At 46.2% G+C, this 22703-nt stretch overlaps 1 protein-coding gene across 3 annotated transcripts in view; it reads right to left on the bottom strand.

Annotated features, from left to right (window-relative positions):
• The window catches only part of GSE1 (Gse1 coiled-coil protein), a 165092-nt gene that overhangs the window by 38939 nt on the left and 103450 nt on the right, over positions 1-22703 (bottom strand). The window lies entirely within an intron of this gene.

Raw genomic sequence — 22703 nt, forward strand, 5'->3', positions numbered from 1 at the left:
AATGATTGGAGTCGCTTATCCTAAACACTTGTCTAAGAGATAAAGTCATGGACCTTCACTCCTCCTTCTGCAGAGCTAACACAGGACAGAGCATCACCTCTCCAAAATTCTCCACGCCCTTGCCCCAGAAACAGAGTGCAAGAAAATAAATTAGTCAGAAACACACTTCCCTCTAGGACAAGATGGAAAGAGGGGGAAAAATGAGGGCAGCAGGGAACAAAATAGAAACAAGGCTGTTGTTCTGCTGTCAAAAATTATTGCCTGCTCCCTCCCCAAGGTTTCACTTGGTCACACACAGCACTCTCGTAGGGCAGAGTAGACAGATTCAGGCAACCTGGAGAAACGTCATGCACATCTATCTAGGCTGTGTTTCAGATGTGCTCAAATTGGAGCCGCAGAGGGAAAATGTCAGTATTAACCAACACTTGGGTACAACAGGAGCGCTAGTAAGTCAGACATATTGTAATTCTGTTGCCCCATTGCTGGTGGCCATATAAGTCTTCTGGCTGGACCCTGAATGCAAGGGAGGGAAATCATGGACAGGATATGGACAGGAACTAGAAGATCTGAACAGCTACTTTCTCGGACACTTTCAGCAAGATGGAAACTTGTAGCATGTCCATTTTCTAGTAGCTGGATACATTCTTTGGCTTCTGAGCTTGGCTCAGACATATGGAGAAGAAAGGAGGTTACCTGTAGTTGTCAGTCTCCATTTTAGTTGAGGGAATTAGGTAACTGAGTTTAATAACCTATGCATACCAGGACAGACCTGCATGAAAACTCTTAAATCAGCAGGCAGTTGTACAATTAAAACTGGTTTTTATTTTAAAAAAATAATAAAACCATAACTATATTTTAAGCAATGAAGTGCTTTCATGGAAACTCTTATCGGAAGGAGGAGTCCGACTGCTTACAAAGACCCCCCTTTTTCTAATCTGAATGAAAGTATCCAAAAAGAAAAAAGCAACCTTAACGGAGGCGTAGAACAATTTTTAAGATCTCAACCGAGGCAAGAGAGTCTTTTTGCCATCCAGTGAGAGTAGCACTGCCAGGAACCATTCGCTTGCGCAAAAGCTCTGAACTTTTACAGAAAGCACACCTCCAAGGAAACAAAATAACAATGAATCAAATGCCACAGCACTACAGGTATCTATAGGAGTCCCCCCTCAAAAACCAGTTAAGGAAATCAAAGTGCTGACAGTCAGGCCTTTGCCACAGCCTCTTGATCTGTTTGGAGGGTGGAAAGAGAACAGAACAACAGATGACTTAGGCAGAGGTATGAAACATGTGGCCCAGAGGATGGATCCAGCTTCTTGAGGGGGCTTATGAGGCCCGCAAGCCAGCTGAGGCAACCTTTCTCCCTCACTCCCAATCGAGACAAATGAATTCAATCTCCCTGGCTTAGGATTTAATATTTCAGAATGTTTCAAAGAGAACAGCAGCCAGCTGTGGTAACTTCCTCTCAAGAAGTCAGACTATGTACAAGGTTGCAATTTTTAGAGACATTAAAAACCAAAATTTTAAATTACATTATATTTGTAAAAACATCAACCAAAATATCAACAGGAAGAAGAGACTGTAAGGACCAGACCCCTAAAATAAAACCAAAACCGTTTTTCACCTGCTAGTAGAAGAGGACATTGATAGAGGGGGCCAGATAAGCCTGCCTAGGAATTCCAGAGTTTTGGTTGCATGAACATGCTCACTAGCAATGTCATGCAAAATCCTGAAGTAAAGCAGGACATGATGGGGATTCCACAAAACATTTGATCATTTGTGTTTGGCCATGTCTTGCTCAGAACTTGATCTATAATGCAGAACACAGCTGCCAGTCCAGGCCTCAGTCCCTTGATGCACTCAATCAATACATCAAGCTACCTGACTCCCAACAGTCAATATTTGGCCCCTGAACAGCCCAGGGAGATGAACAGAACTGACAAGTTGTTGTAAAGTTACTCTCATGCAATACATATAGAGTCGGGCAGGCTTCCACCCTACTTCTCCCAGCACAGGCTTCCACCCTACTTCTCCCAGAGTTTTGAAGAAAGAGTGGTCCTTCAAGTCTGTGATGACGAATGTAGCTTAGAGAGGATGCAAGAGAAGAAGCGAGGGTCTTGGCAAACTCTACTGGTGGTAGAAGGTCACAGTCCATTTCTGGCAACTCTGAAGGGTTTTCAAGGCAACACTGCCTGCTTCTGCATAGTGACCCTGGATGCCCTTGGTGGTCTCCCATCCAAGAACTAAACAGGACTGACCCTGCTTAGATTAAAAAATGGAGCTAGGCTGGGCTATCCAGGTCAACAAATTCTTTCCAGTTTGATATCTTCACACAGAAATTTTGGAAACAACAAATTATACAGAATAAGCAAATACTGGGGAATTTGCATTGTTTGAGAAAAATTCAATATTTTTTTAAAAATGGGCTTAGAATATGGTCCTGGCTAGACTTTGAATGGTTCTCAGCCAAAGAAAGAAAGACAGGTTTTACTACAGAGCTCTCTGCCACCCCTGGGAGAAAGTGATCTCATGACCCAACTAAGCAGCAACTGCCCACAGCAAGAAAGCTACCATGCAGGCCTAGAGCAGCTGCTCTGAGGACTTGACTCCACCTCATAAATGCAGGCTTCCCTGCACCCATTACAGGGTAGACTTTTATTGAGCATGCCTAAGCTTGCATTGATCTGGGAAGTTGACCCTTCCATGGTCTCAGCACTGCCAGCAAAAGCAGCAGAGGAAAAATGATGCGCACAAACAGTGGATTATCAAGTGGACATGTGTCCCCCACTAGCTGGCATGCAGTCAGCAACAATTACCATGAGCAGCACACATGAACACTTAGCCGGATGGGCAGGTTAAAGGGAAACCACCCAGCTTCACTCACTGTTGACCTGATCTGCAAGGAGGATCACCTTTCTTCATGCACAAGTGCAGGGGCAGAGGAATGACCCCCACCAGGCAGCCACCTCTTCAGTCAAGTGTTAACTGAACAATCTTAGCACACATGCCAGTGTTTCACGACCTATTCTGGCTCCCCTTCTCATCCCATATCATGTTACATGGCTAGCTGTCTTTCACAGGGTCTCTCTGATAATATAGCTCTTTCACTCCCAACATGTTTAGCACCTTCTCTATTCCATGTCCCTTCGAATCTTTCACTTCCAGTATCTCCAATGAAACCTCAGACGGGGAGAATCCCTAGAGCTGGACTTAAGTGTCTGCGTGGAACCTCGCAGTTCCAGACTGCCAGACTCGTCTCCCTCTGCACCCTCCCCCCAACAATGCTCCCAGCAAACCGCCTAGTTGTATGATCACCTTTAGTACCCCCACCCCAGCCATCAAGAGCCACAGGCTCCCTCCTGCCTTTGAAAGTTGCACTGCTGATGTTGGGTCACTTAAAATAGAATTTCAAATGAGCAGCTTCATTAGCGCAGCTAAAATTAGAATCGCTCTTCAGTATGAATTACAGGGTGAGCGGTGTGCAGCGAGGGGGTGTGCAGAATCCCCCTGGTACAGGACTGCCTTGGAAGGGAGAGTAGGGAAGGCCTGAGGGGTAGCTGAAGGGGCTCTTAACACAAGCCAGACCTCAAAGAGTCCTCGCATCCAAGTGGGCTCAATTACAAGGTGGATTCAGTTCTCACGGCAGATTTGAAACGTGGCCAGTTCTTCACATAGCTTATTTTCAGGTAAAATGTTCAAGTGCTCTTCTCAGTGGCAAGATTGCCAATAGCACATAGCAGTTGCTTTATAGCATGTTCAATGAGACAGTGATCTTACAACCTGGGATAGTCTTCCATTGCCACAGCAACCCATCCTTTCCGAGAAAGGCCAGGTGAAAAAATCTGCCATGTGGGCCAAACCATCCATGGCACAGAGCCCTGAAACACACCACTCCCACAATTACAGGGAGGAGAGTGAGCATATATCACACTTAATCACTTTATGTGCTGCTGGACTCACATTCTTCCTTTATACCTCTTTTCAGGAAGCAAATCTCATCCAGCTGCCTTAAAAAGCGCTGGGGTAGGAATCCATCTTTCTGTGGTATGGTACAGTAGAGACTGCATGCTCAAGGTGGGAGAGATTCTAGTCCCTTGTTAGCTTGGCAGCTCTTTCCCATCATCAGACATTCATTTGATTATTAATTAAACTAACCTGCCTCTCCTCTTGGCTGACAGTTTGTCAGCCCACTAAGCACAGTCAACACATTCTTTTGAACAGATAATGTCTACCCCCACCCCCCTCCCAGTGCTCACACAGGTAAAAGTAAGTGCCCTATGCAGGCACCGGATTACTAATGACCCATGGGCTGACCTCACACCATGACATTTACTAGGTAGACTATGCTTACGGGGTGGTTTGCCATTGCCTTCCCAGTCATTTATACTTTTCCTGCAGCAAGCTGGATACTTATTTTATTGACCTTGGAAGGATGGAAGGCTGAGGGTGACTACCTGAACCTGCCTTCCCTTAGGATTAAACTCAGGTTGTGAGCAAAGCTTTGACTGCAGTACTGTAGCTTACCACTCTGCGCCACGGGGCTCACACAATGCAAATACAAATTTTATGCATTAGGCACAGAATTCCTGAGAACTACAGCTTTCACTCTGAAACAAAATCATGTTACTAGTGCCTAAGTTTCAAACCTGAAATTTCTTACTTTCTAACCTGATCTATGATTATCAGTTTGGAACTATGCCTAAGGAAATCCCAGAAGCCAGAAAAGGAGTCTGGACAAGATTTTCCTTTGTTTAGTGGGCGGGATTCACTGCCCTAATCAGCCTTTCTCCCTTCTATGCAGCTAGCGGATGTGTTTTAAATTATGCAAAATAAGCACATACCTGCAGAAGCGCTTAACTTGCATTAATGCAGACAGGTCACAGATTACAGCTTTTGTTGGCAAAATGTCGGATTATCCTCAACCAATATTTCAGATGAGCTCATCTTACAAAAGGTCAGTAGGTCCCCAGGCATGTTTCACAAGATTCTAGATGATCTGGTGATTCTAGACAGATGTTTTAGCAGCAAATGCCCTCATGCCCTTCTTTCACATCTGGGACTGGATGCTCACGGTGGCTAGGTTTCTGATACAAAGATGCTTTTACTTAAGCATCAGGGAGTGGCAGGAGCTCAGAGGGCCTTTGGGAAAAGCATGAGGGTGTGATGCTGGGAAAGCCAGGGACAGCAGAGGGTGACCCTCTCCTTTGCAAGAACAGACACTGTGCCTGCAGAAAATGGCGGCCACCTGATTAACTGAATTGCTGGGAATGGAAGGGCACACTCTGGAACATCACATTTATGGCTGCCACTCCCCACCTCTGTGTTTGCCACTGCCATTCCAACTCCCACCATTTTCCAGGGAGCAACAGGAGGCTGAGATGGGTGTCTCCTGCCAGAGCAGAAGATCTAGCCCAGGGGTAGGGAACCTGCGGCTCTCCAGATGTTCGTGGACTACAATTCCCATCAGCCCCTACCAGCATGGCCAATTGGCCATGCTGACAGAGGCTGATGGGAATTGCAGTTCCTGAACATCTGGAGAGCCGCAGGTTCCCTAACCCTGATCTAGCCTCTCCCCACCTTTGCTCCTACAACTTTGGGAGGCACTGAACTTGTCCCCCAGCTTTCCCTTCCACTCTCATTAAACCAGCAATTATTAAATTTGGCCTTCACTCACTGGCTAGGCCTGTAATAAGCTCATATAAATTCATTACTAGAAAGCTGGGAATAAAAAGATGCAGATCAGTGATAGATGAGGGCAGAGAGGGAGGAGTTGTCCGTGCATTTATTTTGCTGAACATGTGCATTTATTTTGCTGCACAAGGTTCTGTGAGAGTGGACCCGAGAGCATGTTCTACCACAAACGCAGAACCTTGTGAAGACAGGCTGACCCCTCCCTCCCCGCACCCGACTTAACCATTACTTGTAATTGCAAACAATCTCGATAATGGACTTTCAAACCACTTACGCCCCCCCCCCAAATTCCAGCAAATATAAAGAAAACTAAAGGTGAGAAAATATAATACTTTTGCTCCTCGTCTCCCTCTTCATTTTCCTAGAGCTGCCCCAGGACTTTACATCCACAGAGACTCTTCTGTTACTTCTGGCCTTCACCCACCAACAAAAGCCCAAAATAATGATTTGATGCTTATAGCCTCTGAAAACGGACATAAAATGCAAGTTTCTCCTATTCTGTTAAACATGGCATCTGCGTCCCCTCCCCCTGCAGCCCATCCCCAAATGCCCAATAAACGGCTCAAGAAGCATTACTTATCAGTTCTCTGCCTGCCTCCTGCGGATTCCGTAATTACCGCTGCTGCCTTTCATCTCCAGTTCTTCCCAGACACCAGATTCTGGGCCTGCTACTTTGGTGCTCTATAATTACTAGTTAATAGCTCCAGCACATTTTCCGCTGGTCCCTGTTCAAGCGCCAAATCCAGTCTCCTTTCCCCTTGACAACCCCCTTTGGGATAATTATACCTTGGAAAGTTGAGCTCAGCAGGACCCCCCAATTCAACTACAGGACTGAATTCCCTAATCACCCCTTCTCAGTAATTTTTTATTACTAGAGAAAGAAATGTTTGTGAACAAATACAGGACACCCCAAAGACTTGGGCACCTGGGGTCTCTTGCCCCTGCAAAGAGAAAGTGTTTCAACTCTTCTTGAGAACATGACTTCTCTAAGAGGATACCCAGCGCTTTCCCAATCCCAAGTCGCATGCTCATGCGCCCACACTCATGCAGAGGACAGACGGCATGTGAGATTCAGCTGATCCTTGCAGCTCAAGACACTTTGTAATACAGCCATTCTCTGCTGCTGCCAGCATGCTCCCCAGTCCGGATGCAAAGCAGCCCCATCCACAAAGCATTCTGCCTGAAAAGAAACAGCAAAACATTGCTTGTAACTGGGACTATCTGCTGAACAAGAGGAACCCACGTCACCTTCACAGAGTATTCCCAAGCACAGGATGTAGTATATCTCACTATGTAATGCTCATGCTGGATTTTCCCAATTAAATCCATTTTCTCTGAAAGGAAAAGCTTCATATTTTTGGTGTTTTCAAAAAATTCCACTTTCCATTTGTGTGTGTGTGTGGGGGGGGGGGGGGGATCTCCAAGCCTGGTCAGAAAGAATCATTGCCAGAGTTTCTTCACATGTGCCCAGGTCTGTTTACCACCGCCCATTCTATGCAACTGCATCTGAATAACCAACTCTCTACTGCAAGTCATGCAAGCTTTATGGCTCCCTTGCTATTAGAGCACAGAGTCTTTGCCTTAGGCAAACCCCCACCCCCTTGAAGCAGGTTTATCATAAGTCAGCCCAAGACTACAGAAAATCACATACTTATGCTGTTTTCCCCAGAGCTGTATTGAAACCCAACCACAGACCTATTTGCCAATTTGATTTTCAACTGTAAGACAAGAGATGCTAAAGCCAAGAACCAGTCAATTGGGTTCCATTCGTTCATCTATTTTACTACACAGCCATATAATGTTATCTTGTGGCTGCGTTTCACCCCAGAAACAGCTGCACCCAACAAGATCCTGAACTACACCAACCTCCTGAACTACACCAACCCAGGCCAACTTGGATTTTGAATCTTTTTCTTTTATGGTCAAGCAAGATCCTCCTTACCTCCCACCACATGCGGGAAGGAGCTCTTCTATCAAATAAGCCTTACCTCCAAAGTTCTCTAGCTGCAGAAATCATTCTGGGATTGGTAGTGCGGGTGCTGTTTGTATGAGGCTGCCCAGTTTAAAAAATGCCCATGGAAAGGTAGGAACAAAGCACACGAGGGAAACAGAGAAAAGGGAACTTAAAGGCAAACTCAAGCCAGCACAAAAATGTGTGTTAAGAGATCCACAGGGCAATAGCCACAGCCCAAAATCTGGAGTGAGGCTTGTAATGCAAAATCTAGAAGGTAGTAGTAGTAGTAGTAGTAGTAGTAGTAGTAGTAGAAGAAGAAGAAGAAGAAAGGAAGAAAGGAAGAAAGGAAGAAAGACAGCAGGCTGAAAATGAAAGGTGTAGCTATCAGGTGAAATTCTCAGTGGAGTAGCCAAAAAATGTTCTCCCTCCTCCCACTCTCACATAAATCCCCCTGCTCACCAAAACATTACTCTTCTTCTGCCCTGCAATCAATACCTTCTTTCGTCCCAGCTTCTAGCATGTCCAACTTTCCACAGCCCTTATACAATGCCACAGCAAGTAAAAATACATAAGCGAATGAAAGAAGCAATCTCCATATCCTGCAAGCAAAAACAACCACACTCCCAGTTTGCACATTTCCCCACTGGTGGAATGTAACTTTGCTACTTGCTGTATTTTTTTTAATGTGGCCAATTTGAGATTATTCCTGGGGCAATGTATTTTCAACATCTACACAGCAGCCTCTTAAACAAGGTCCTTGACATATACAGCACAAGACAGCAGTGTGGAAGCACAAAGGTCACAAAGATTATGAAACAAATAGCTGTGGGCTGCCGAACTTGGCCATCTCCCCAATGCATATCAAGGCTCCACTTTGTCACCCAGCGTGACCACATCCAGATCCCAACGTGCCAATTCTCCATCTCTGGCTAAGGCTTTAAGCCTAGATGCAAAGACCAGAGACAGACAGCAGCCAAATCTCTAAGAATTTATCTCTAGTATGCAAGCACTGGAATTAAACAGTTGACCCTGCTCTCTCTTTTCAGAAGGGAGTTGTAACATATGCTGCCACTTAAGCTCATATTGACCTTAGAATGTTGTGAGCTACAGAGAATTGCTGGACATTCTTAACCCAAAGGCAGTGGGTGCTGAGGAGAGAACTGTGGGGAACGCCAGTGAGTGAGTGATTCTGATAAGATATCCGTGCTCTGGAGGCTGAGGGTCAGTTCTGTGAGAGCTGAGTGACTCGGAGTAAGGACCAATAAGGGCAGACGGTGTCAAGGGAAGGAGCTGGTGTCAAGGTCCTGTAGGCAACCATTACACAGAAACCCTAATTAATCATACTGGTGACTTGGTTTAGTGTCTCTGAGGAGAACTCATCCAGAGATGGGGCAGTGAAACTTCTGAGGGTGGCGGAAGTGTAAACAGAGCAAGTAGGTTTTCTGGAGGAAAACCACCAGTCCTTCTCTGGTAAGCCTTTTGTGAAACAGGCGTCTCAGATAAGGAAGATAGTCTAGGAGTTAGTGGTTTAGGACCTGTGTCGGTTACACTTAACTGAAGTGAGGAATTAAGGCTTGTCAGTACTAGTATTAGATATTTCCAAACAGTAAGAGAAACACCTCCTGAGGGGTAGGATTGTTTTTTTTTTTAAATGTGACTAACAAACTGGAAGGCACCAGATTTAGTGGCCAGAGTTACACCTGTAACAGCAATTTAAAGATATTGAAACATCTTGTAAACAAGTATCTTCTCTGAACCAGCTTCTTGCATATGCCTATTAATGGGATTCTTGACTTAAAACCCTTCTGATTTATTTCAGTTTCCTTGTAAATAAATAAACATCGAAATCTTTGAACTCTTCCTGCCTCTGGTGCCGATTTAATGTTTCTCGGACTAACAGGAATAGATTGCTGAGTGCCCACACAGAGATACCCATCCTCCTGAATGTAAAGTGCTGTGTGTGTGTGGGGGGGGGGGGGATCTATTACAGGAGTCCATGATTCTTCTTACCTTTCTTCTCTCATCCCCCCTAACCCAACAACTCCCCATTCTGCATCCTTTTTTTGGTCTGCCTCAGACCAGCTTAGCACATTAGCTTTTCCTCCCCCTTGAAAGCCAGCCTGCCAATCTCTCTCCCTTCTAGTCCAGGCCTGGCCTGCTCTCCTCCTCCTCTGTCAACAGAAGCTCTTTCCCCTGCAATGTTATCTCAGACAGGAACAGCACTTAACTGTTGAAGGCTCCAGGGCTTGCTCTCTCGCTCCCCTGATAGGGCACTGCACAAGCTGGGCCCTGTTGCCTCTCCCAAGGAACAAGATTCAATTACTCTACACCCACTTCCAAATGGTGGATGGGAGAGTGCTCTGTGGGCTAATCAAATCATGCCCATTCAATTAAGCCACCCAGGAAGAATGCACAACAGAGATCAGTTTAGGCTAGGAGCTGGGACTCAGGCAACTCTTCTTCTTCTAAGAGACAGAAAGAATGGGTTTCTCAACAGAGGTGGAGCTTCACTGTTAAGTGCAGGCACTGGGTAATTTCAAGAGCACTTTGATGATGTTCAAGGCCCATCTGGAAGCTATGCTTTTCTTACCTGGAAGTTCTGGCCCCTCAGTCTTTGACATGAGAGTAAAGTTGTGTTGCTTCAGTGGTAAGGAAAACGCATTCTGCGCATTCCCTGAGACAGTCACGTTGGCATTCATTCACACATTCCAGAATTTAGTTTTGGTACACATAACAGCTTCTGGAACTGAACCCAAACTACAGTGAAGCCTGAATGTTAGGTTCTATCTCAGGATGTATTTGCAGTAACAGTTTATTAATTGGTTCGTTGCTAGAAGTAGCTCTAATACTGTGAATTCTGCCACTTACAATGAGAATTTTTCCACTGACAAGAAGGCAAACCACAGTGGAGCCAACATTGTGTACTCTGGATTTCAGCAAGCCACAGACTAAACAGAATATTCTTTTCAAAAATGCACTGCCTTTTCTATAGTTCAGCACAAGAATATGTGAGATAGCATTAACTATCCTCAATATACAGTCAAAGCACTAGTTTACTTGCACTGAAAACTGAAAGTGCAGTATGAATCACAGAGAAGTTACAGATAAACTTGATATGGCAGCCAGCCCTCATGCCACAGATCCCCTTGCATGATCTAATGAGGTGTATCTCTTTTGGACTAGTCAGTAAAGGAAATGCAAGTTTTTGAGTTACACATATCTCTTCATCAGCAAAATGGAAAACTGACTGAACTCTGCAAATAGTAACACAAAAATATACACAGGACCTTAAAACCATTAGTTCTTCAGGGACCAGACCTTCTAAAATCACACAATGAACAATAATGCACTTTCAATCCACTTTCAGTGCTTTCTACCAATCACTTACCAGTGGATTTTGACATTTCGCACAGTAAAATCTCGTTGCAAAGGATACTGAAAGTGGATTAAAGTGCATTATTCAGTACACGTGTGAAAACAACTGCTTGCAACAGGATGCACTGTGCCAAGACACAAAAAAGCAGTTAGCTAAACAGTGATAAATAGTAAAAACAAAAACAAAAAACAACCTTGTGTATTTAAAAGTGCTAAGAGCTTTGTGGTTACCAAGAAACACTGGACTGATAGAAGATGTCTTTGTTTCCTGACCTTTCTTCCTTTCTAGTGACCTGGGAAGTTGTGCTCAAGAGTGTTTGGTTACTACACAAGAAACACACTTTGACTCGGACTGCTCCTGGCCATCTGCAAATGATGGAAGAAGCAAGGAACAGAACTTTCCCTTGAGAATCATCGATGCTTATACAGGCCAGGACCGCTAAAAGGCAGAACTCTAGCTGACTAGACAGCCCTGCCCTGTAGTAAGGGGTGGAAAGTACAGATAACTTGGTCTTGCGCTTAGTACCAGCAGGGTCAATTGGCATCCCAGTGCTTCTCTCATTTTGAGAGCTTCCACCCAACCCTTCTAAATGGGTTTCTGTCACCACCCCCAACACAGGCAGCAGCCACCTGTTCCACAGTGGTCCTTGCAGAACAGTTGTGTGCATACTGCCTACTGCTGCATGTAAAAATATGCACGGCTCTGTTCCAACTCCATTTGAAGAAACACAGAATAGGACAATTTGGAAACAGCACACAGCACACAGTGAAACAGCACATGGAAAGCAAAGAGGCCCTTGAGCCTAAATTGTTTTGCAAAGGCCAAGAAGCCTCCACAAGCCCAATGTGGAGTAATGTGTGATATCTGCCAGGGAACAAGCAACACAACCATATTTTGCCTGGCAAGGTGAGAAAGGCTCCCCTTGCCTCGGGATCCTATTCCTCTCTGCCTCTTAGAGTGTTCCATGCCCTTCAAGATGGGGCTGTTCCACATTTTGAGAACCGCTGCTCTTAGCCAAATGCAGCCCACCAACTAAGTATGATAAACCACTAAGGGCTCGATAGGCCAGTTTCAAACAACTGCAAAAACTGTGGGTGTGTCCAGTACCAGATAAGTCATGATATGAAGCAGGTGGGTCATGTTTGGCTTGGCAAACCATTCTTTGGCAGACCTCATGAGGCAGCCAAAAATAGCCAAGGACTAGCTGGTGCCAGTTCTCCACTTCCTGCAACAATTCTGACCCAAGGTCCATCCAGGTCCACCCCTATGTCAGCAGGATAGGCGGCCGCCCCCACTTAAGAGTTGTGATATTATAGGCTCAGACTATGTTGTTTGGTACAGTTTTCAGGAAGAGCAAGCAGAGATAGTTTAAGGCTAGATCCCCAGAGCCGAATCTCCTCTTTTAATCCATTTCTGCATATGTGCACACAGACCCACAGACCCCACCTCCAGGAGCAAAAAGTCAGGAAAATCACAGCCTCTCCTGCCCTGCTGGCTCCTACAATGTTGACCATTGCTTCTATCTAAGTGATCGCATGCTAGCACACAAGCAAAACCTTGCTAAATCTGAGCTACCAGAGAAGGCTTGGCTCAGACTGAAGCAGAAGCCCAGGTACAGCGAAGTCACCTTAATTTCTTTGCAAAATTAGCAGGCATTAGCTTCACTTCCTTGGAAGGCACTTTGCTTGTAAATTTGTAAACTCAGCTGCTTTGGGAAAATTTACTCTACTGCAGCACCTTCCAAGATGAATGCATCTGTAATGCAATTCTGAAAGGAGACAGATGCCTCTTTGTCAATCTATACCTGACATGCGGCAAAGACTATGGTAGAAGGAGAGTTCGGATTTATATCACCCCTTTCTCTCTTATAAGGAGACTCAAAGGGGCTTACAATCTCCTTCCCCCCCCAACAACAAACACCCTGTGAGGTGGGGGGGGGGCTCAGAGAGCTCAGAGGAACTGTGCTTAGCCCACGGTCACCTAGGTGGCATGTGTTGGGAGTGCACAAGCTAATCTGATTCATCAGATAAGTGAGCCTCCAGAGCTCAAGTGGCAGAGCAGGGAATCAAACCCGGTTCTCCAGATTAGAATCCACCTGCTCTTAACCACTACACTACGCTGGTATCAGCATGAGATTGATCACTGTGGCTTTGCCTACTCTCTGAGGGTGCCCTGAAAGATGCACAGTGGCTGTCCTTCCGTGTTTCCCCTCTCTGAAGAGTCCATTTGTTCACAGCTTCAACCTACCCACCATCGCCCCGTTCTTTGTTTTGGCCCAGTAGATGCAGACTCCGCATCAAACTGCCCACAACCCAACCGCCAAGCAAACAGATTCTCTTCCAGGAAAACCACACCCACCCTCGACCTTTCTACTCTAACACAGACAGCGTACAAAACAAACACGCAAGGTGCCTTTCCGTAGAAGGCCAGGCTCTTTGTTGTGACAGGGCATCGCAGTTTATCTGGAGAAGGCACATTTACATGTGTTCACCCAAAACATTCTGAGAGTTTGCTGGCAGGGGCCCAGAATTGCTTGCTGGATCGGTCGGGGCCTTCCCTCACCCTCTCCTCCAGATCTCTTTGCTGCCACTTCACCTTGAATCAACTCCAACATTTCATATTTCTCATCCAACACAAACTAAAATTGCTGGTGCGAAATTGGTCAAATACAAGATAAGGAGTGACGAAACATACCAGCTTCTGGCAAGCTTTAAGCCCAAGGCACAATGATAAGTATGAATGGCTAATCCCTTGAGCCCTGGAAAAAAGCGTTCCTGAGCACATACAGGGTGCCTTCCCCATCTGGGGCTCAAGAGAATGAAACAGATCATCACAACCGCCACCTTTTTCAAAAAGCTCCTGCTCTGTGTGGGATCCCTCCAACCTCCTCCTAATGAGAGAGATGGTGTATCTTGCCGAGTGAAAAAAAGCGTCCCAGAGGCCCCAAAGGGGATGGGATCGAGCAAGCTTCTCTACAAACTCACCTTTTTGCAGAAAAGTCTCATCCCAGAGCCAAGCCTCACCAGAGGCAGAAATGCTCTCCTGCGTTCAGTGTACACCTCGCGATTGCTGCTCCAGGAGCGGTGGCCTGCGTGAAGGGGCGGGACTTCCTGTCTGGGTATCCTGCCAAAAACCACCTGCTGAGACGGCAAGTCCCACCCTTTGCCAGATGACTTCACTCCTCCCACTCACTCTTCCTGTACCAGCAACTTCTTTCAGGCCCTCAGACTAGTTGTCTCTGTAGGGCTGCTACCTTTTAATCTCCCCTGGCAGGCTGCCCGTGCCTTTCATAGCACAATGCCAGGCAGGAACCCAACAGGTGAGGCTTCCCCTAGATGTTGGGAAGAGCTGCACAGGAGCGTTGGTGGAAAGAGAAGTCCAGCATGAACAGAGCTTGTGATTTTGCCTTGAGCTGCCTTTCTAAAAGAGAAAGCCACCCAGTCTTCTGTAAGGCTTTGCTGCAGTTGTGACTGTGCTACACTGCAGCAATTGCTTCCTGAGCCCTGACTACTACTCAGTGTTCATATGCAGAAGTCTGAAAATGAAAATGATTCTGGAGGTTGCCAGAAAAGTTATTTATTTATTGCTTTACTACGTTATTTTCAAGGCTAGCAAATTCAGAGAGCTCTTTACCATAGAATAAAACATTAAAAACCACTCAACTAACCCGCAGCCCCTGAAAACATCAATCTTTCAAGTGTCTTGCTAAAATGGACATATTTTGGCCAGGCACTGCAAGGTAAGTGAGGAGCTGTTGACAGACCTGCAGAGGAAACGCCAAAGGACAGAAGTGCCACTAAGAAAGTTAAGCACCTCGAAGCCCATCTTTCGGGGACACTGTGAGCAGAGCACCCTTTGAGTGAGGAGGCTCAGTCAGTTTACAGGCAGTCTGTCTCACAGGCCCATGTATTAATCTCACAGAACACAAAAAGAACGCCCAACTCAGAGGCAAAATGCTGGAAACATGCCTTTTGGTTACACAGAATTCTTCAAAAGGGTCAGTGCTTAATACTTAAAATGAAAAGAGAAAACAACAGCAGAACTCCAAGCTGATGTGAAGCCTGTGAAGTTGGACATTGTCTTTAACAAACAAGCATGAATAGAGTAACCAGCATCACTGGAAGGATCACGTTACTTGCACACGCACTTCATTCCCAGAAGCGAAGGTAACCCACCACTTCAACACCAAATGTAGGGGAGGACCCTCCACCCCAAGAAGTTAGGACAGGTAAAAATGCAACAGCAGGTAGAATTCTATCAGGCTCTTGGATCAAGATTGTTCCGCCGTTTGGAAAGACTTGACAGATCAGTCAGCAGCATGGATAAAAACACTGCAGTCATGTTTCTGGGGTCTCACGTGGCCCTGGCGGGCCCAGACTTTCTGGCATGCTGCTCGCCCAGGGTGGAGAGGCAAAAAGGGATGCTAGAAATGGCACTAGTATCAAAAGCTAATTTTGGAGGTTTGCCAAAGCAGCATGACGTTCTCACTGAGAGAAGCTCCCTTGTGTCAATCAAATGACAAGTAAGGCTGCTTGCTCAGGCAGAATGGAAAATGGAGCAGGGGGAATCTATGGAGAGAATCTCCCGTGAAGTTCAGGAAACCTGCCAAAAGATTAATCTCCCTTCCTGTGCCTTGAGGTGTGGGGGGAGGGGTCAAGGGAAGGAACCAGGTGTTCATATCATGCCAATTAAAAAAAAACACATCAGAGGAAGGATAAGGCCACAACCCACCAGGAAGCATTCCTGCATGAACCCCAGAAAACAGGTTTCCTGAATTTCTAGAATTCTTTGGCTATGACCTTTTCTTGAGCTCTTCCCCCAAACCTGAAACAGGACTGTTAAGAGCTGGCAAGGCTGCATAAAGGCTAAAACCTAAACTGCAGAGGGTAATGTTTGTCAGAGATGGTTCTCCGTGGCGGTTCTCTGCTTACAGCAAGCTCCCTTGGCACCGACTTGCCTGGCACAGGTGTGCCTCTTCAAGATGTTCCACCAGCCAGGCCCCCAAGAGGCCCCGAGAGAGTTTGTCAGCACTTGCCTGGCATTGCCGCTAAAGCAGGCGCCACACACACCCTGTCTTTGCCCTCGGCAGGGAACTGAGAGCTGGGAACCTGCCATCTTTTCCCCATCTGTTGCTGACAACGCTGGCGGGTTTCTGGCAGGGGGAGTCGCCCCGAGCAGCAAAAGCAGAACCAGTCCGTCTGCCTCGTCTGGTGGTGGCTGCAGCCTGTATGAGCAAGGGGGTGGGGGAAATGAATAAACCAAATAGGCCAGCAACAGCCAAAGAGGGAAAGAGAAATGTACATGCAACATGAATTCCCTCGGCTAAGAAGCAGGGTGCAGGCCAAGCTCACAGGAAGGAAAGAAAAACTCACATCTGACATTCAGGATAATATGACCAGAGCAAGGCAAGAGACAGACCTGAACAGTCTTGGGGAAAGTAGTACAAAAGCAGACAAAACAACAGGATTGTGTGTTGGGAGGCCTGGGTCCCAATAATATTTCCTACTATGGGTGGTAGAAAGTACTATCGAGTTGCCGCTGATTTACAGCAACCCTGTAACATTTTCAAGGCAAGTGAGACATTCAGAGGAGATTTGCCATTACTTGCTCCTGGATTTCGTTGGTGGTCTCTCATCCAAGTACTAACCAAGGATGACCCTATCTAGCTTCCGAGATCTATTGAGATCAGGCTAACATGGGTTATCCAGGCTAGGGCAGAGGCTAAACTCACACAGGTTACAACAATCACTTGAAGGCCACGTCACCTAGTGACAATTTGCTTCTGAGATCAGATACCAGGTTAGAGGGCTTCTCTATTGCTTCACCCCACTTATCACACTGGAAACATTCAATGTCCATCTATGTGCTTATCCAAAAGTAAGATATTAAAGCACGCATATGTGAATCAGGCCTCAGAGTTTTGTAGCTGGGAAATAATTTAAGCCAGGGAAGGTTTAATTAGAAGAGTCTTGTTGGATTAGATGAAAGATGTATTTAATCCATCACCCTGTTTCCAACAGGGGATGGCCAAACACTTCCAGCAAACCCACAAGTGAGAGATAAAGGAAGCGGCCATCCCATGTGGATGTCCATCTCCCCCAAGAGACATTCAGAGACATGCTATTCCAAACATGGAGTTTCTATTCTGCTATTGATGGGTGATGAACTTGTCCAATTCTACCTTAAAGCCCTTCTAAGTCAGTCGTGACCATTGTACCGTGTGGCTGCAAATTCCACCAACTAGAAAACTTGTGTCTTTGCAGAATGCAGCCTCGCTCACTTTCTAAAATCTCATGTAACAACCTCTCTATTTGGGGCACACACAGTGTGTGGATAATGGACATTAACATTTATAGCTGAAGGGAGTATGCTGTGGTAGTGTATGGAGTCTAGGGGGCCAAAATGTGATCTGCTGAACCAGGCTTCCACTTTTGATTTTGAAGACTGCGGGTTTTGAACCATCGATTAAATGGAACTGAAAGTATTCAGAAACAAACCACAGGACATACAGATCAATGGGAGAAATAGCATTTATTCCAACAACCACTAGGAGGCAGCAACTGGCCAGCTGTTACTCTGTTAGCCACAGAGAAAGCAGCCATCTAGTGTGAAGGAACAGGTGATGCTCAGCGTCTTGGTAATGATGGTTACTATGCCCCCATCAGAGGCAAATTTCCTAGCACCCAGGGCCCCTTCCTCTGCTCTGAGTTGCCATTCACTGAGCTGAGCTGGCCTCTCTCCCTTGCTTTTGTTCCAGTATCTGGAAGAAGAAACCAGTGTTCTCATTCCAGGGCAGACATGTAGCACAGATTTAATAACTGCTCATCTGTTGGGCAGGATTCCCTGGCCATTTTGTCCCTTCCATTCTGAGAACAATTTAGGTTGGGAAAGAGTGGAGTAAAATATAACCAAATGAAAATAGGAAATATGGATTGGAGTGAAGAGTACCCTTTGTTTGTGCCCTGTTGGGATGCAGAATCCATGCTGCTCACCTCACGCACTGAACCTGTGATTTTCCACAGTGCAAATACAGCCCCGTTGGCAAAGTCCTTTCTCACAAAAGAAGGATATTAGTTTCAGAAGTCCAAAAATAAATTCACCAACTGTCAGAAACAACCACAAACTTAATCCTAGTGACAAGCAGAGAAAGCCAAATGTGCGTTATTTTAGGGTGACCAGTTCCAGCTTGGAATTGAAAGTCCTGGAGCTGGGGCGGGGGGGTTTGTAGCCTGTGGAAAGAAGAATTTGGGGAGATGAGAAACCTCGGAGGGTACAATGCCATGGAGTCTACCCTCCAAAGCATACCATTTTCTCCAAGTGAACTGATCTCTGTGACCCAGAGGTCTCCAGCCACCACCTGGAGATTGGCAGCTCTATGTACTTCATTATAAAAACAGCAAGGGTTTGAACCACCATCAGTAACCCAGGTAGATGTAAGCTGCCTTGTTCAAAATGGCACTAGACTGAACCTTGTAACAGGAGGCAACATCAGTGCTGTTCGTTGGAAGGATTGGGTCAAGACAAACGTAGCTTTATTGTGGTACTCATGAGGCACAGGGTACAAAAGGGATCCGCTTAGTTGGCTCTGTGGAGCAGGAAATTAGAAAGACAAGTTTGGCCGGCTACTAGAAGCCCTGGCAGCTGGCAGGCTACCAACCCTAAGGCTCCTAGCATCACAGTTCTGCAACATAACAGCTACTTTTCTCAGGTGCTTCTGCCAGTACAAAGCCCCATTAGAACCACCTCTTATCACCCTAAATCAGGGATGAGAAAAGGAGTGAATAAATAACGACAAAGAAGATGAAATGGAGAGGGAAGTGGGACAGGTTGCATGTGAGCCAGAACTCAGGCCCTTGAAAATGAGACAGGAGGCTGCCTGTAAGCACGCCCAGAGAACCGTTCCCATCCCTCTCAGCAGCCATTACCATCCCCTAGAAACTTGGAACTAGAGGCAAATGGTTCTAGGCCCAAAGAGCAATGTCATAAGGGGGTATTTGGCCCAGTTCCTCCTCAGCCACTCCCTTCAACTTAAACGCAGGGAGCTGATCTATGCAAACAGGCCTACTGACTTCACGCAAAGGGCCAAGTTCTCAGAAGCCACTGCATTTGAACGGTACAGCAATTACCAAGCAGCTGCAGCAATCATGAAGAGAGATTTCTAGGCTGGCAAGGTAGATATGACGTGGGCAGAGGAACTGAAATAAGGAGACAGAGGGCCTGCCTCATCTCCAGCCATGCTGGTTTGATCAGCAAGAACGGCCCCAACACCCCCAGGCCTCTGCTGCTGGTACCCAGAAGAGACTGCTGAGAGACGCACAGTGCTTGGGTTCAGCACCTTCATTTAAACCCGTCTGGCTCAGCAGCACCTTGAAAGGCCTGTAATGATAGTCAAGCCCTCTTCAGGAGCTCACAGGCATTGAACTCAGCTCACGCCGGCTGCTGCCTGCTTGAAAAGCTGCTATTTTGAGCTTACGGGAGCTAAAGCAGCGGAACTAATAATTTATTACCAAATGCGACCAAGAGAGATGCTTTCTGCGGCTCCCAGCAAATAGAGCAGGAAAAGCAGAAAACAAAACCTACAGCACATCTCTCACTGCTGGGCTGAGGACTGAAAGAAGGAGAGGAGGGCAAGGAGGTGATGGGAGAAGATCGGGGGGGGGGGGGGGCATGCAAAGAAACAACAGCAGAATTCCAAGACAAGCAAGGGAAACCAAACAGGGAAAGAGCATGCGTAACTGTTCCACCCAAAGGAAGGATGAGTGATGAAGAGAGACACAGAGGGTCAGCCCCCTCCTGGCACCATACATGAATAGATTCCTGACAAGTTAGCAAGGAAGCAGTCACTGAAACAGGGAAGTGCTGCCAGTCAACGCTATCAAGTGCACAGAGAAGCGACATTTCTTGCTCTAGAAATGAGGTTACCCTAGTGATAAGAGAAATGTACTCTGCTTATGCTCAGAGAAACCCATTGTCTCAAGAAATGTCTTCTCATGCAATACCTACCACTCATTGGCTTATTCACCCAGAGATGCCTCAGCCTTTCTGCCCTTTCACTGCCTTTTTCTCTTGGAGCTGCAGAAAGCTCCCAGCTGCTGTCCTTCACCATCTGCTAATAGCCACGCTGCAGAGATTTGCAGCTCTGACTGGCTGACATTGCAAGAACCCCACACAAATTAACAGAGAACTGCACAAGGCTCGCTTGAAGTGAAGGTGCTCGAAGATGAAGAGGGGCAAGAAACAGAGGTGAAAGAGGCAGGATTACACATGGCTGCAGGAGGTACATGCTGAAGGAAATGCACAACTGCATGAAAACTGAGGCACTGTTGTGCGTTCTTGCAAGTGTGAGTGCGCGCATGAGTGAGCACCCATTCTGCGGTGCTGTCTGAGCACAACTGCACCTTTCTGACAATACACCTTAACTACTTTCCTGTTTCGGGAAGCTTCCTTAAGAAAACCCATTTTTTTTTATTACCAGTCCATGTTTGAATATTGCTGGTAAAGAACAAGATATCCAAGACTGTAAGGATCTTCTGTTTTAGCAGCAGTGGCGTAGGAGGTTAAGAGCTCGTGTATCTAATCTGGAGGAACCGGGTTTGATTCCCAGCTCTGCCGCCTGAGCTGTGGAGGCTTATCTGGGGCATTCAGATTAGCCTGTGCACTCCCACTCACGCCAGCTGGGTGACCTTGGGCTAGTCACAGCTTCTCGGAGCTCTCTCAGCCCCACCTACCTCACAGGGTGTTTGTTGTGAGGGGGGAAGGGCAAGGAGATTGTAAGCCCCTTTGAGTCTCCTGCAGGAGAGAAAGGGGGGATATAAACCCAAACTCTTCTTCTTCTTCTTCTTCTTTATGGATCAGCCTGGTTATTTGCAATGCTTTTTCCAGCTTTTATAACTTGATGCAGATGCAATGTTACATCAAAACAATGGTTAAGAAATGAATCCATGGCCATCTTTAGGGTAAATGTCCTCTTTTTTCTTGTGTTGCGACCTGGTCTCTAGACCTTCAGAATTCAACTCAGATTATGATCTCAAGTCAGGACTGTCTGCATAGGAAGTCTCACAATCACACATCCACAAAACCTGCTGTCTGAACTCTGCAAAGACACCTCTAAAGAGGATGAAGAGCTTATCACACTCTGGACAGGAATTAATAATCCGCAATGGAACAGTTAAATTTTTTCCCTGCTTTATCTAGACATTCTATCAAGGGTTTCTAGTAATTCATAAAAATTAAATTATTTTCTTTACGTTGCAAAGTTAACTTGGCCATATTGGCCAGCCCTAGCAGGGTATAGGTTTTCAAATGACAACACTCCCTGATCCTCAAAATCCTGATCCTACTGTTGGTTTCTAAGGTGCTACTGGACTCGCATCTAACTGCTGAACTGTGGACCAATACAGTTACCCTCTGAAACTACCTCCAATTGGAGTCTGAAGGGTTCCCAGCAGGTAAGGAAGAAGCCACCATAAGGAGCCACGTAAAACCTCAATATACAGCATCACCATTTTTAATTCTTGCTGTGTTTTCTGACAGTCAACTCTAGGCTCTGTGAGATCAACATCTGCCTTCCATAGGTGCTCTCCAAGGTCCTGCAGAGCCTCCTGGAACCAACTCCTTGAGGTTAAGCAACTCCAGCTACAGGTTTGCAAAACTGTTGTTTAAGGCAACAAGTTGGAGGAAAAGGTACTGTGAGCACAAAGGGCGAGAGGGGGAAGGGAGGACTGCTGGATTCTGTGGCCTGCCCCCAGCCTTTCAACTATACTATGATGGGACCGAGCCCTAGAGAGATGGCAGGGTAAGCTTCTTCCTTCCAGGTGGGCTGATGGCCACCCAAGATGATGGATTCTAAAGTGCTGATTAAACAGGGCAAGAGGTTATATCGTTCAGATTCAATACCTGGACCACATTATTGATACAACAAACAGGATAGGAACTGAGTGAATTTCATCTACGCTTTCAGGAGTGAAGAAAGGATTTGGGATTCTCTGATCCATTCTAATGGCTACGAGCCTGAAACCCCCCAGTTTATCACAGATTACAAGTGTCTGTTCAATACTAAACGCCACACACTGGCACATAACTGAGGAACTGCCTCCAGCCATGATGATAGCTCCCAGGATGTTGACTAAAAAGAGGGAAAGATTAAATAATTCAAATTCAATACCTGAAATACATACTGATGCAACAAGCAGGATAGGAACAGAGTGAATTTCATCTACGTTTTCAAGGCTGCAATGTGGGTTTGGGATTTTCTGATCCATTCCATTGGCTACAAGCCTGGAACCCAGAGAGGCAGACCCCCCCCCCCCCGATTAATTATCACAGATTACAAGGGTCATTCGATAGTAAACGTCACACACTGGTACACAACTGAGGAACTGCCTGCAGCCAGCTACACGTAGTAAAATAAAATTAAGAGGGAGGGATTTGACAGCTGCCAGTTTGGCCTCTGGGCATGCTCCAAGCAGTTGTGCACCCAGACAAGCAGCGTGAAAGCTGTGGTTGCCCCGCAACATTCACTCTTGCCTGGGGGAGGCCAGAGGTGGTGGTGGAAGAACCTGCACAAAGGAAGCCTCTTCATACTTGTTACCAGATTGAAAACTGAAAATCACAAGTGCAAATGGCCTGCCCTTGCGCAAAGGACCTTGGCCTTCCAAAACTAAACTTCCGAGACTAAACCAAAAG

Source organism: Sphaerodactylus townsendi, linkage group LG14, assembly GCF_021028975.2.
Source record: "Sphaerodactylus townsendi isolate TG3544 linkage group LG14, MPM_Stown_v2.3, whole genome shotgun sequence".
NCBI lineage: Eukaryota > Metazoa > Chordata > Lepidosauria > Squamata > Sphaerodactylidae > Sphaerodactylus > Sphaerodactylus townsendi.